We start from the raw sequence: 15,872 nt of genomic DNA on the forward strand, positions 1-15,872 counted from the left end.
TTCTACCAAATCGCCTCTCATCCTGCATTGCTCTAAAGAGAAAAGCCCCGGCTCGCTCAACATATCCTCATGAGACATGTTCTCTAATCCAGGCAGCATCCTGGCGAATCTCCTCCGCACCTCCTTCCACGTCCTTCCTATAATGAAGTGACCAGAACCGGCTGCCAGGGGTGAAACAAATACGATCGGGCATCTAAGAGGCTGTTAGACAGGCACATGAATATACAGGGAATGGAGGGATGTGGATCATGTGCAGGCAGAAGGGATTTAGTTTAATTTGGCCTCGTGTTTGGCACAGACATCGTGGGCCGAGGGGCCTGTTCCTGTGCTGTACTGTTCTATGTTCTCTGTTCTACCACATCAGTTCTCCATTAAGAGGCTTGGGGGTGGTCGCAGTTGCAATGGAAATGATCAACTATGGACGGTGTTGGGCACAGATCCTGTCCGTCAGCACCAGAAGACCACTTCCAGTGGCTAGGCCGCAGTTCTCTACTTTGCTTTACTAGGCCCTGGCAGTGCAACAGGAGTTTCCCCTTGCTCCGAACCTTTCCCTTTCTTTGGTAGGGGGTCCACACACATGGCTTACAGCCCCAGTTCACCACCTCTGACCCTGACCTCGGAACCTCCGCCTGCTGAGACAGCGACCCAGCGCTGTGGTTGAAGGCAGCCGTCTGCTCGGTTAACACAGCGGCCTACCCTCTGCCCACTTCCCTCACCATTAGCGCACACAGCTGGATTAATGGGACCAGATGTGTGGGCGGACCAGCTGCTCAGCACGTTCCACGGGGAGGCGGTGAGCGGAACAAGCTTTCTGACTCCGGTCACTGACCCACACTCAATCCCTCCACAGATCTCCATAGCAACAGGGTCTAAATCTCAAGAACCGTCCATGGTGAGGCAGACAGTGGGAGGGAGAGAGAGAGAGAGGGAGAGAGGGGGGAGAGAGAGAGAAGGAGAGAGGGAGAGAGAGAGAGGGAGACATACAGAGAGACAATAGAGAGAGGAGAGGGAGAGAGAAAGGGAGAAAGAGGAAAAGAGAGAGAGGGGTGAGAGGTAGAGAGATACAGAGAGACAATAGAGGGAGGAGAGGGAGAGAGATACATAGAGAGAGACTGACAGCTGACAGAGAGAGGGGAGAAAGGGGGAGGGGGAAAGGGGAGAGAGAGAGAGAGATAGAGAGAGAAACAGAGAGACAGAGACAATAGAGAGAGACGGGGAAAGGGTGAACAAGAGAGACAGAAAAGCAGACAGCAAACACAGCAGAGAGAGTGGAAGCAGACAGCGGGGGAAGTGAGAGGAGCAGACAGAGAGGGAGAGAGTGAGAGAAAGAGCAGAGAGGGGAGAGGAAGAGGTAGAGAGAAAAAACAAGAGAAAGGAAGAGAAATCTGCTGAGAGCCAGAATGAACCTGATGGAATGAATGGACTCCTCGTGTTTTACAATAAGTACGACTGCAGGAGCCTTGGGTGTGCTAAACACACCACTGTAGCAAACCACGAGTGTGCTTCAAAGCTCGGCCACCAAACACTCCATGTTTTTTCTGGGAAATGGATTCTGTCAAGTTCCTGAGCTTCAAGTTCCTGGACGTCAACATCTCAGAGGCCCAACACATGAAGAAGGCATGCCAGCAGCTCTACTTCATTAGGAGTTTGAGGAGATTTGGTATGTCACCAAAGACTCTTGAAAATTTCTACAGATGCACGGTGGAGAGCATTCTGACTGGTTACTTCACCACTTGGTATGGAGGCTCCAATGCACAGGATCGAAGGAGGCTGCAGAGGGGTGTAGACTCAGCCAGCTCCATCACAGGCACAAATCTCCCCACCATCAATGACATCTTCAAGATGCAGTGCCTGAAGAAGGTGGCACCCATCACTAAGATCCCTCATCATCCGGGACATGCCCTCGTTACGTATTACCATCAGGGAGGGGGTACAGGAGCCTGAAGACCCACACTCAACATTACAGCAACAGCTTCTTCCCCTCCACAATCAGATTTCTGAACGGTCCATGAACCCATGAACATTACCTCATTATTCCTCTTTTGCACTATTTATTTATTTTTGGTAATTTATCGTAATTTTTATGTCTCGCACTGTACTGCTGCCAAAAACAACAATTTTCACAACATACGTCAGTGATAATAAACCTGATTCTCTGTCGTCACTCTGACAGACAACAAGGTGAATTGAAACCCGAACAGAGGGTGGAAACTTTTGGAGAGGCTTTGTGTTCAGACTGAAGCCCAACTGTCCTGAACTGACAGACCTCCTCTGCGGGCTGGTGCCTCGACTAACAGGACGGGCTCAGCCAGCCGAACCTTCCCTCCGGGAAAGTGGAGAGGGGCCAAGAATAACTCATTGCCCCCTGAGGAAGGTGGAAGTGAAGACGATCGATGATTTCGGAAGGAAACTGGATCAGCACTTGGGAGAGAGCGGGAGAATGGGACTGACTGGGTCGATCTACAGAGTTCTAGCCTAGCCTTGATGGACTGCATGGCCTCCTTTGGTCTGGCAGTGACTGGAAGGTAACTTGAGGGGCCTGTTCAATCACAGAGAGGGTTCAATGGGTTGGAAGGTTTCAGATGCAACGCTCTAGGTTCTCTCTTCCTTTGTTCACCTTTTTCTTTCGTTCCTCAGTCTCAACACCCTCCCCCAGCTGTCCATCCCCCACTCAACAATCCATCTGGCTTTCTCCTCCCTTGGCCCACCTTTCTGATTGCCTACCCCATCTGCCCATCATCCTTCCCTTGCCTGGTTCCACCTATCACCTACCGGCTTCACTCTCTCTACCTGCCCCTCCTCTCCCTCCTCTCCCTCCCCTGGCCCCACCCATCACCTGCCAGCCCCCTTCCCTCTCACTGATTTATACAGGATATCGTCCCTCTGCCCTCTCACTCCTGATGCTCTCGACCCAAAACATCGACCGCCACGTTGCCTCCACAGATGCCGCCTGACCCGCTGAGCTCTTCTAGCAGTTTATTTTTTGCCAAACCACATCAGTCTGCTTCAGGTGGATGTGAATGACCCGACTGTCTCCAGGGAAGGGTAGGGAGGGGTTTCTTTGGTACCTTGGCCAGCACTAATTGCACAACCAACACCTCCTCAACTGATAATCAATCTCCCCACAGCTTCCCCCTTGCTCCAACCCCATTGTTTGTAACTTCTTCCAACGATATCAACCCATCCACCTCTCTCATCCATCTCCACAGTGACGTTTTCAGCCGCTGAGGGAAATTTCAGTCGGCAGTTGGAGGGAGGTGAGAAGAGGAGGGGTGGGGAGGGAGGAGGACGATAAACGAAGAGGAGGTGGGGGACAAGGAGCGAAGTGGAGGGAGGAGGAGGGCAAGAGGGAGGTGAAGGGGTGGAGGGGAGAGAGAAGTGTAGGAGGAAGGTGGAAGGAGGTGGAGGGAGGAGGGGTGGAGGAAGGAAGAGGGAGGAGGAGGGGGAAATGGAGGGGAGGGAGTAGGAGGGCGGGAGGGAGGTGGAAGGAAGTGGAGGGAGGGGAAGGGGGAGGGAGGAGGAAGGGTGGAAAGTGGAGGGAATTGGAGGGAGGAGGGATGGAGGGAAGTGCAGGGAAGTGGAGGGAGGAGGAGGGTGGGAGGAAGAAAGTGGAGGGAGGAGGGGGGGTGGAGGGAGCAATCTGCAAATCCAGCAAGATTTAGGAAGTGTCCTGAACCAACACCTCCCTGAAGTTAAACCCTCCTTGAGTCCATATTTAAAAATTCTTTCCCTGCAAAGTTACAAGAGCCACATTTACATATCGCCCCTTCACCCGTGTTCCAGTCTCACCCCAGAGGCAGGAGAGTGACCGCTTTGACTGACGCCATGTTGGCGAGAGGGGGCTGCGAATGGGACGGTTCAATGGGACACTCGAGGCTGAGCACCTGCTTCCCCACTCAGCAGGGGCTCCCCTGTGGTGGCCCGTACTCGCTCCGCATTGAAGACCATCCACCCGTCGCTTCGCCCGCCTCCTCTCTCACGCCCATTGTTGGACCGTCAGATGGTTTAACTTCACCCCTCTCCACACTTAATGAGCTGAAACCCTCCCCTGATAGAAGCAGCATTCAGCAGCGTGAAATGTCCTTTGTGACTCAGGCTGCCGAGTACAAAGGCGGCTGCCGCCATTGACTGGTTAATACCCAGCCTCAACTAATTGTCCGGCGCGTTTCCCTTCCTTCTGCCTCACTTTGTATTCCCCTCGCTCTCCTTTCAGATCCACACACACCGTCATTTGACAGACAAAATGAAGTCACCATCCAGATGTCCAGGAACCTCCCTGAGCCCTTTGATCAGTGACTGGTAGAACACCCTTGACACAATGCTTGGCTCTGTATGAGCGCTCCGACATCAAGTGACATTAAGTTGGTAAATTGGTTTATTATTGTCACATGTACCGAGGTACAGTGAAAAACTTTATTTTGCATGCCATCCATACAGACATTTCATCACATCAGTGCATTGAGGTAGTACAACAGAAAACAGTGTTACAGTTACAGAGAAAGTACAGTGCAGGTAGACAATAAGGTGCAAGGGCCATGACAAGATAGATTGTGAGGTCAAGAGTCAATCTTATCATACTAGGGAACTGTTCAAAAGTCTTATATCAGAGGGATAGAAGCTGTCCTTGAGCCTGGTGGTATGTACTTTCAGGCTTTTGTACCTTCTGCCGGATGGGAGGGAGAAAAGACAACGTCTGAGGTGGGTGGGGTCTTTGATTCTGTTGGCTGCTTTACAGAGGCAGTGAGAAGTGTAGACAGAGTCCATGGAGGGGAGGCTGGTTTCCGTGATGTGCTGAGCTGTGCCTACAACTCTCTGCAGTTTCTTGCTGTCTCGGGCAGAGCAGTTGCCATACCAAGCCATGATGCATCCAGATAGGATGCTTTCTGCATCGATAAAAGTTGGTGAGTATCAAAGGGGACATGCCAAATTTCCTTAGTAGAGGAAATAGAGTTGCTGGTGAGCTTTCTTGGCCGTGGCATCTACATGGTTGGACCAGGACAGGCTATTGGTGATGTTCACTCCTAGGAACTTGAAGCTCTCAACCCTCTCGACCTCAGCACCATTGATGTAGACAGCTGCACGCACACCGCTCCCTTTCCTGGTCAATGACCAGCTCTTTTGTTTTGCTGACATTGAGAGAAAGGTTGTTGTCATGACACTATGTCACTAGCCTCTCTGCCTCCTTCCTGTACCCCGACTTATTGTTATTTAAGATATGGCCTACTACAGTGGTATCATCTGTAAACTTGTAGATGGAGTTAGAGCAGAATTTGGCCACACAGTCATGACTATATAGGGAATCTCCAGCGCCAGACGCAAACCCTGGCCAGAAATGCACTACGCGACACCCCCAACTAAAGAACAGGTTCCATTTTTACCATGTCGATTTTGTCCATAAGTTAGAAAATACACAAAAATCACTTGATGAAGCAAACATACCTGCACAGTTATTTAATGAACAGCATCAAAAGCACATGACTGATGAGAAATAACACTTACTAAAAGTGGAGAGAGAGAGGAAACTATTCTGCTGTTCGTAGGAACCAACATATGTACATATGTCGGACTTTGGAATTAAATAACATTATGAGAGCTCGTTCATATGTTGAGGTGTCCGAGTTGCAAAGGACCAGAAATCCATTTGTAACCCAGAGATAGCCTGTATAGTTGGACATGTTGCAGGGAGTCCCACCAAGTCACGATCAGAAAGGTGGGTATGGGAGAGGCTATTGAAGACCTGGTGAGGATGTAACATTGAAGATCAGCATGATTAAATCCTCACAGATCGAAAGGTCGAGAGGGTTGAGAGCTTCAAGTTCCTAGGAGTGAACATCACCAATAGACTGTCCTGGTCCAACCACGCAGACGCCATAGCCAAGAAAGCTCACCAGCACCTCTGTTTCCTCAAGAGGCTAAAAAAATTTGGCATGTCCCCTTTGACACTCACCAACTTTTACTGATGCACCACAGAAAGCATCCCATCTGGATGTACCATGGCTTGGTATGGCAACTGCTCTGCCCGGGACTGCAAGAAACTGCAGAGAGTTGTGGACGCAGTCCAGCACAGCACAGAAACTAGCCTCCCCTCCATGGACTCTTGTCTATACCTCTCGCTGCCTTGGAGAAGCAGCCAGCATAATCAAAGACCCCACTCACCCAGGTCATTCTCTCTTCTCCCCTCTCCGATCAGGCAGAAGATACAGGAGCCTGAGGGCACATACCACCAGGCTTAAGGTCAGCTTCTATCCCATGGTGATATGACTATTGAACGGCATCGATCTTATACGATGAGATGGACTCTTGACCTCACAATCTACCTTGTTATGACCTTGCACCTTATTATCTACCTGCAATGCACTTCCCTGTAGCTGTAACACTCTACTCTGTATTCTGTTACTGTTTTTACCATATACTACCTCAATGCACTGTGTAATGAATTGATCTGTACGATCGGTATGCAAGACAAGTTTTTCACTGTACCTCAGCACAAGTGACAATAATAAACCAATACCAATACCAGATCACAAATCAGAGTCTGTGTTCAGCCAAGCCCAGGGTCGCCCTGAGCACAGCCCAGCCTCCCCTCGCAGTGTGAACATGTCCCCCTGTTTGGGGGATCAAGACTTAATCACAGAACATTCATCCAATCATCCCCTGAGTATTCGAAAGTCAATCAAAAGAAGCCCACAATTTATTTTGTGGCTCCATGGGCTGCTCAGAGCAGTAGCTTGGAGAATGTTTGACTTAATTCTGGAAACCCCAGTTGAACTGCAAAAGTCCGACTACCTCGTCACTACACCCAGCTCTCTGCAGAATTAAACTACATCGAGGCTTGGTAGGGAGGGAGGGAGTGATAATATACATGGGGACTTTCCCTTGGGAAGGTGGCTAGTTAATCTTACCGAGCCTTTCTGACTAGTGACTGGATAAATCAATCATCAGCATTTCTAGTTTTGTTTCCAAACTAAACATATTAAAAGAAAAACAATTTAATGAGGAAGAAGTCAAAAGCGTTGATTTTTGAATGTTTTTGGGGGCGTAGGCAGTGACGAAAGAGACGTTCTCCGGATGCCAAAATGACCGCATTGAACAACTTCCCTCTTTTGACTTGAATAAAGTCTGTAGGAAGTGCAGACGTGGGGAACTAACAAGTCCGCTTCCTCTTTTTCTGCACGCCTCATACCGAACCATGGGCGTGGGTCTGGGTGGGGCTTTTAGTGATGTGGTCTCAGACAGAACAGACAGTGAGATGGAACTGAAAGTGGGCCGCAAAAATGGTCCCCAAGATGAGACTCAGGGTAGGGAGGGGATATTTTCAACCACCATCTCACAATCATTCCGGCAGAATAGTCTCCACGTGCCTGGATGAGTGCAACTTCAACACCACTGGTCATTGACCCACTGAGTTCCTCCACTAGTTTGTTTTCGAACATCGAACAGCACAGCGCAGGAACAGGCCCTTCAGCCCACAATGTTGTGCTGAACTAATTAAATTAGTAATCAAATGTCCAACCTAACTAATCCCTTCTGCCTACATTCATGTGCCTATCTAAGAGCCTCTTGAACGCCTATGTCGTATCTGCCACCACCACCACCCCTGGCAGCACATTCCAGGCACTCACCACTCTCTGTGTAAAAAACTTGCCCCGCACATCTCCTTTGAACTTACCCCCTCTCGCCTTAAATGCACGCCCTCTGGTATTAGACATCTCAACGCCGGGGAAAAGATACCAGCTGTCTACTCAACACTCCAGATTCTCCAATGCTCCAGTGTTTTGCTCCCGATTCCGGCATCTGCAATCTCTTATGTCACTCAAGGACTGCGGTGGTTCAGGAAGGCAGCTCACCATCACCTTCTCCAGGCTAATTAGGCTTGGGTAATAAATGCTGGACTTGCCAGCAACACCTGACAAGGAATATTTAAAAAGTCGACACAATCCAGGGACAAAGTGGCCTGATTAACTGGAACACCATCCAACACCCTGAGCACTCCCTCCCTCCCTCCACTACCAGTACACAGTGGCTGTAATGGGTACCGTCTACAAAATGCACTGCAGTTACTCACCCAGGTTACTCTGACAGCACCTCCCAAACTCTCCCACCAAGAAGGTCCATGAAGGAATGCTGCTGACTGGCATGTTCCGGGCTGCAGGAATACGTGCTGCGGGATGCCCTGAAGGTGCAGCCAATGCAAAGGCTCTGTGGAGAAGGACTGCAGTCTCGGCTCCTTCCACCATTGGACATTGAGGGGCCGCAGCTGGTGGAGAAGCCCCTCAAACAACGGAAGGGTGTATCACCCCAGGGGCCACATGAGTGGCAATGGTGCAATGTAAAAAAAGATGTGCTAATGCCATTGAACGTATCGGCCAAATAGAACCATAGAATACTACAACACCGAAAACAGGCCATTTGGCCCTTCTAGTCTGTGCCAAAACTTTATTCCGCTAGTCCCATTGACCTGCACTCGGTCCATAACCCTCCAGACCTCTCCCCTCCATATATCTATCCAATTTATTCTTAAAACTTAAGAGTGAGCCCACATTTACCACGTCAGATAGCAGCTCGTTCCACACTCCCACCACTCTCTGAGTGAAGAAGTTCCCTCTAATGTTCCCCCTAAACCTTTCCCCTTTCACCCTAAAGCCATGTCCTCTCATACTTATCTCTCCTAATCTAGGTGGAAAGAGCCTACTCGCATTTACTCTGTCTATACCCCTCATAATGACACGAAGAATGTAAAGAGTTTTGTACTGTGTTTGTTATGTTATTTATTATAAATAAAGTTTATTTTTGAAATTAAAAAAAGGACAGCAGGTACACAGGAGCCCCACCACCTGCAGGTTCCCCAAGTCACACACCATCCCAAGTTGGAAATATATCCCTGTTCCTTCACTGTCGCTGGGAATAAATCCTGGAACTCCCTCCCCAGTGAACACAGTGGGACCATCTTCACCAGAAGGACTGTCGTGGTTCAAGAAGGTGGCTCATCACCACCTTGTCCACCTGATGGTGCAGGGTGTATGTACCTGAGCTCTAATGAGCACCTTATGGTGAAGAGGGGGAGGTGGAGGGAGGTGTCTTACGGAGGGAATTCCAGAGCCCCAGATCCAGACCTCTGAAGGCAAGGCTCCAGTGGGCAAGGTGCTTGTAGCCCACTGCTTGAGATATATAGGAACTAGCTGGCCAGTTATGCTGAGGAGCTTGGAGGGGGAGGGGGACAGTGGGAGGGTGGGATGTATATGTGCAGCTGGGGGAGGGTTGTTGTTGGGGAACAGTGTGGGGATGGGTGGTGAGAGCTGATGGGAGGGTGGGAGTAGAGGCTGGGGGGGGTGGGCCATAGGGTTGGGTATGTGGAGGGAGTTTGGGGGACGGAGGGGTTGGAATGGGTTGTGGGGTGGGCAGTGGGGTTGGGGTGGTGGAGGAGGTATGGGGAGTGAATGGGTGGGGCTGGTGTGGTGGGGGAACAGTGTGGGAGGTTGGTGGGAGTGTGGGTGGGTTGGGCGATGGGTGTGGGGGGGTGGGTACTGGGAGAGTGTGGGCGATGGGTGTGGGAGTGTGGGGGTGGGTACTGGGAGAGTGTGGGCGATGGGTGCTGGGAGAGTGTGAGGGATGGGTGCTGGGGAGTGTGGGGGTGGGTGATGGGGAGTGTGGGGGATGGGAGTGTGGGGGTGGGGGTATGGCTGTGGGGGTGGGGTAGGGTAGGGTAAGGGCGCCGGGTATGTTGGGGGATGAGAGTGTGGCTGCGTTGGGAAATGGACAGTTAGCGTGGAAACCAAATGCAGGAACTGAAAATGCCCGAACAGTTTTCTGATTCTCGATGGCTGAGCAATGGTTTGAGGTAGCTACACAGCAGCTGCCATCCTCTGCAACAGGATATCGCAAGCACTCGCTGACACGAGGCCTATCAGCGACGAGCTCATGTCTGAGATACCGATCAGTTTGCAAGAAACCCCAGTGATAAGAGAAACTGAACATTTTCCATCCTGTGATCTGGTGTGTGTCTCTCCTCCATTACTCATACACAGCTCACAGGACTTCCCCTCCACACACGCAGAAAATAAACACACATAATTGTCACGCAGTTGGGGCTCAAGTCATTCACAACCCCACTGTAACTGAGCTTATTATTTAGAGCAATCTTTACAGCACAAAACAGGCTCTTCAGCCCTTCCAGTATGTACCTGTCTCTGGAAACACAGGAAAATAGAAGCAGGAGTAGGCCACTTGGCTGCTTGATCCTGTTCCACACAATCATGACATACTCTGTTTCCTCAGAGAGGCAAGCACATCGTGGCAACATCCACTGTCCAAAAATTGGCACCCATTCTTTTATCCCATTGACTGAAATCAGCAAAGATGTCCACAACACCTGTGTCATGGCAGGCACGGATGACTGTTGGACTGCCCACTGCCAAAAGCATTCCATCATCTCTGTCAACCCTAGCCCCAACACCACTGACAGGAGCATTTCAGGGAGATCGATGTCAGTGCTCTCGAGGTCCCCACAAAGGCAGATCTTCTCAGGCAGCCGGTAAACTCCCAGCTGACAGGAGCCGCAAAGCATCCATAATTCGTGTCTTGTTCTGTGGTCGTCCGTATTTGGCGCCTGTGGAGAGGCTCTTGGCCAAGAAGGAGCAGGACTGGTTTGATGAAAATGACCAGGAGATCACAAACTTCAGACATTCCTGGATTGGAACTCTCCACCTTTCCTCATGGATTAAAGAAGCAGCTCTATAAGGCTCCTGAAGACAAGAAGTCCAACAGAAAACCAGGGACCGAAGGACAGATGGTGGATGGCGAGTGTGCACGAGGCTCAGCAACTCACTGACGTTCTTGGGTTCTTCAGCACTGTTCAACCCACCTACGGCCCTAACACCCAAGGCCCCACTTCACTGAGAGCCAAGAACGGAGGTGAACTCATCAGGCAGTAAAGGCCCACTGGAAGGAACACCACAACTACCTTCTCAACCACCACCCTGTCCTTGATGTGAGTGTGCTTGACCCAATCTCACAACAACCTGTTCAGTCCAAACTTACTTCCACTGCTGACTGACAAGGTCACATCCCAACTCAAAAATAACAAGGCCTCGGAAGGAGACGGTATCCCCAATGAAATCCTAAAACTCAGCAGTGTAGTGCTTTGGTCATAAATCCACAATCTCATCGTCCAAATCGGAGAAGAGGAGGATATCACTGGGAATCAGAGTTGCCATAATCATCAAGAAAGAAGACGAGTCCAGCTCTGGTCATGGCAGGGGAGTCTTCCTGCTCTGCTATAGGGAAAGTCATCCTGGCCACGGACCTGCTCCCTGAATCACAGTGTGGGTTCCGTCCATCCCGAGGTACAATGGACGTGATCTTCACCACACAACAACTCCAAGAGAAATGCAGGGAGCATCATACAGGGAAGTCTTCAACCCAGCTAAAGCCTTTGACCGTCACTCTGGTGGAATTGTGCAACACCTCCCTCAAATTCAGCTGCCCAAAAAATTCACGCTCCACAAGCCATGATACAGCAGGCACGGTAGTGTAGCGGTTAGTGTAACGCTATAACAGCACCAGTGACCCGGGTTCAATTCCGGCCACTGTCTGTAAGTAGTTTGTACGTTCTCCCCTTGTGTCTGCATGGGTTTCCTCCTGGTGCTCCGGTTTCCTCCCACATTCCAAAGAGGGACGGGTTGGGAGGTTGTGGACATGTTATGTTGGTGCCGGAAGCGTGGCGACACTTGTGGGCTGCCCCCAGAACACTCTACGCAAAAGATGCATTTCACTGTGTGTTTCGATGTACACGTGACTAATAAAGATATCTTATCTACTAGCTAATCTCAGTGAAAAATCATGTTAAATAAGACCGTCCCAACATGTTTCTTAATCTTTCTTGTTGCAATATTTCACCTCCAATCTAACAAACACTCCAAGCAATTGAGGTTAATCTTCAGAACCAATAGAATCTGACCAATCAGTGGCAACTACACCCCAGGACCCAGGTCACCCAAACCTCAGTCACTGAGCTGCCAATTGTGTTCATGCATTCTCGGAAGCTGAGCTCCTAGATATCGTCGACTCGTTCGCCGAAGCATATGAGAGGATGTGCCTTGTGCTCAACAACCACAAGACCAAGGTCCTCTGCCAATGTGTCTTCACTGTTTCATGCCGAGATATGGAAAACCATGGACCACTTCCCGTATCTCGGGAAGCACCCCTCATGCATCGCTGACAAAACTCTATGCATCATTGGACTGAGGAGACACCTTTTGGAAGACCATGACCTGACACAAAACCATGGTCTATGAGACAGCAGTGTCCTCATATATGTGCTCCTGAACCCTGGACTAACTACAGCAGTCACCTCAGGGCACCAAAATACCACGCCGATGTCACTGCAAAATCCGCCAAATTCACTGGAAGCTTGAGTGAATCAATGTCATTGTTCTCTCCCAGGTTAACATCCCCAGTACTGAGGTCCTGGTTACACACAGTCATAGAACGTAGAACACTACAGCACAGGAACAGGCCCTTCGGCCCACGATGCTGTGCCAAGCTAATTAATTTAGCATCATGGTCAGCACAGACATCATGGGCCGAAGGGCCTGTTCCTGTACTGTTCTATGTTACAGGGAAGACAAGGGCAGTCTCTGAATTCCTGCACACTGGTGAGTCTGTAGTGCAGGGAAATGTCCAAGCCCACTCTGCCTGCTCCTGTGGGCTGGAGAGAGAGTAGATGAAGTCTCCTCTGCTTCAGTCTGTGGATCCTCCCTAATGCAGCAAACCATGCGATGTGGCAGACAGCAGCCAAGAATGGTCCTTGGGCTGGCAAGCTGAGAGTAACCCTGACCTCTGACCTCCACAGGCAATGCACATGTATGTCAGTGGAGTTTGCATGTTCTCCCTGTGACTGTGTGGGATTCCCCTGTGCTCCGGTTTCCTCCCACATCCCAAAGATGTGCAGGTCGGTAGGTTGAACGGCTACTGTAAGTTGCACCTAGTGGGTAGGTGAGTGGTGGACTCTGGAGGGGGTAGTTGATGGGAAACAGGGGGGGGGAAGAATGAAAATGTGATTAGTGTAGGGTTAGTGTGAATAGTGGTTGATAGTCGGTGCGGACTCACTGGGAAGGAGGGACAGTTTTCCTTGCTGCTTCTCCCTATGACTCTATGACAGGTCAGTAAGGGCAAAGAATGTAGTTTGTGTGTTGACCCTTTGTACAGCACAGTTTCTGAGGAAACAGGTTTAGTAAAGCAATGAAGCATCATCAACCCAAAATGTTAACCCCGTCTCTCTCTCTTTCCCTCTCTCCCTCCCCACAGGTGCTGCCTGACCTGCTGAGTATTTCAGGCATTCATTACAACATTAATAAAACTTGGCATTCTGTGAGTAAATAATCTGACCACTGAGATCAAAAATTTCTCAGCTGATGATTTTTGCGTGCTTCGCCACAGCAGACATCACCTGGGGGTGTTTCATACCTGCGGAGCAGTGCTAGGGGAAGAAAAGCCCTGTCGCAAGATGAGGAGGTGAATTTCCTAGCGGCAAACAATCTGCTGGAGGAACTCTGCGGTTCGAGCAGCAGCTGTGGGAGGAAAGGAACTGAGGACATTTGGGGTCAAGACCCTGCATCAGGACTGAGACAACCCTCCCCAGTCCTGACGCAGGGTTTCAACCCAAAACAGCAACAGTTCCTTTCCACCCCACAGGTGCTGCCTGACCCATTGAGTTCCTCCAGCAGATAGTTTGTTGCTCCAGATTCTAGCATCTGCAGTCTCTTGTGCCTCCAAGGTGAATTTCCCAACCTGCACTCAGATAGGCACAGGAATTGTTCCAATGCTGGTTTATCTGGTTTTCAAAAGCACAATATTGTATTTTTTGGAGTTGTGAAAATTAATTTATAACCCGTATGCTTTTTACCCGCCCTCTGCAACATTAAGGTTTGCAAGTCATCGAGTCACAGAAATGTACAGCACAGAAATAGGCCCTTCAGCCCAACTCATCAATGCTAACCGCAATGTGGGTAAATCCATCCATTTCACTTCTCCGATCACCAGCTTCCAGTTAACTGAAGCATCGGAAACAAACATCACACCTCCCACTCCACTGCCCAACTTCAGTGCAGAGAAGACGGACTAACCTAACCTTTCTCCTCCAACGCCTCCACTTCCAAGCCCCGTCATAACGATCCTGTCTCCCTTATCCAATCAGTGAGTTGCTGCTGAGGTGGGGTGCAAGTTATCCGCCAACAACAGGACTGGTACTGTCCAAACATCCACCTCACTGCAAAATCTCAAGCCAGAACATCTTGCCATTGTTTGACGAGGAGTTACAACATCAAGCAGCTTCAAACTGCTTTCATTGATATCTGTGCTTCTTCAAATGGAATGTGACACAATGCCTTTTTGTTTCGGAAAACAGTTGAATTCTCCAATAATTTAATTCAACAATGTAGACTGCAATGTGTATAAGTGCAATGCCTTTAATGAACAAAACATCCCAAGGCACTTCATAGGAGACAGAATTTGACTTCAAGCTGCGGGGAATACTAGCTGGTAAATCTCAGCTGTGGCTTGGTGGCCAGCCCTCTCTCTTCTGAACCAAGCATTGGGTGAAAGACCCCTGGACAAGCTTGACCACAAAATTCGAACCAGACATTGTAGTGTCAGGGATGCTGTGTTTCAGGTTACATTGAAGCTCTATCTGCATTCTCAGTGGAATGTGGAAGATCAGCTGGCAATACCTGCAGGTAGCGACCCTCTGAGAAGATACGTCTGGTGACCTGTTCAATCAATAACTATGGATTATCATGTTGTTGCCACTTTGCTATTGTGGGAGCTTGCTGTGAACTCATTTAGGCTACTAATAACACACATGGTGGGTCAGGCTGGAGAAACTGAGCAACCCCTTGTCCTGTCACTACAGACTCAGGGCCCTGAGGACATGTCTACATGTTAAATTGGCAAATTGGTTAATTGGGTTATTAATGTCACATGTGCCAGGGTACAGTGAAAAACTTTGTTTTCCATGCCATCCATACAGATCATTCCATTACAACAGTGCAGTGAGGTAGTACAAGGGAAAACAATAACAGAATGCAGAATAAAGTGTTACAGTTACAGAGAAAATGCAGCGCAGGTAGACAATAAGGCGCAAGGGGCATAACACGGTAGATTGTGAGGTCAAGAGTCCACCTTATGGTACAAGGGGACTGTTCAATAGTCTTATTACAGTGGAATAGAAGCTGCCCTTGAGCCTGGTGGTACGGGCTTTCAGGCTTTTGTATCTTCTGCCCAATGGGAGGGGGGAGAAGAGAGAACATCCAGGGTGAGAGGAGTCTTTGATTACATTGGCTGATTTACCGAGGCAGTGAGAGGTATAGACAAGAGTCCATGGAGGGGAGGCTGGTTTCCGTGATGTGCTGAGCTGTGTCCACAACTCTCTGCAGTCTCTTGCGGTCCTGGGCAGAGCAGTTGCCACACCAAGCTGTGATACATCCAGATAAGATGCTTTCTGTGGTGCATTGATAAAAATTGGTAAGGGTTAAAGGGGACATGCCAAATTTCTTTAGCCTCCTGAGGAAGTAGAGGCGCTGCTGTGGGAGGTAAAATGTATTCAGCATTTCAAGAAAGCCTGCGTGATACAGCAAACTCTCATCACACCCACTCCTGGTTCCCTAGAACAGTAAATGGAAGTCCAATAAAAATAAACCTGCAGATGCTAGAAATCCAAAATAAAAACAATCTCTGCAGCTGTATAAAACGCTGGTTAGGCCACACCGAGTATTGCACGCAGTCCTGGTCGCCCCATTACAGGAAGGATGTTGAGGCTTTGGAAAGGGTGCAGAAGAAGTTTACCAGGATGCTGCCTGGATTAGAGGGTTTTACCT

General features: G+C 49.6%; 1 protein-coding gene across 1 annotated transcript in view; it reads right to left on the minus strand.

Annotated features, from left to right (window-relative positions):
• The window catches only part of LOC127585483 (beta-1,3-N-acetylglucosaminyltransferase lunatic fringe-like), a 38,721-nt gene that overhangs the window by 21,294 nt on the left and 1,555 nt on the right, over positions 1-15,872 (minus strand). The window lies entirely within an intron of this gene.

Source organism: Pristis pectinata, chromosome 33, assembly GCF_009764475.1.
Source record: "Pristis pectinata isolate sPriPec2 chromosome 33, sPriPec2.1.pri, whole genome shotgun sequence".
Lineage (NCBI taxonomy): Eukaryota > Metazoa > Chordata > Chondrichthyes > Rhinopristiformes > Pristidae > Pristis > Pristis pectinata.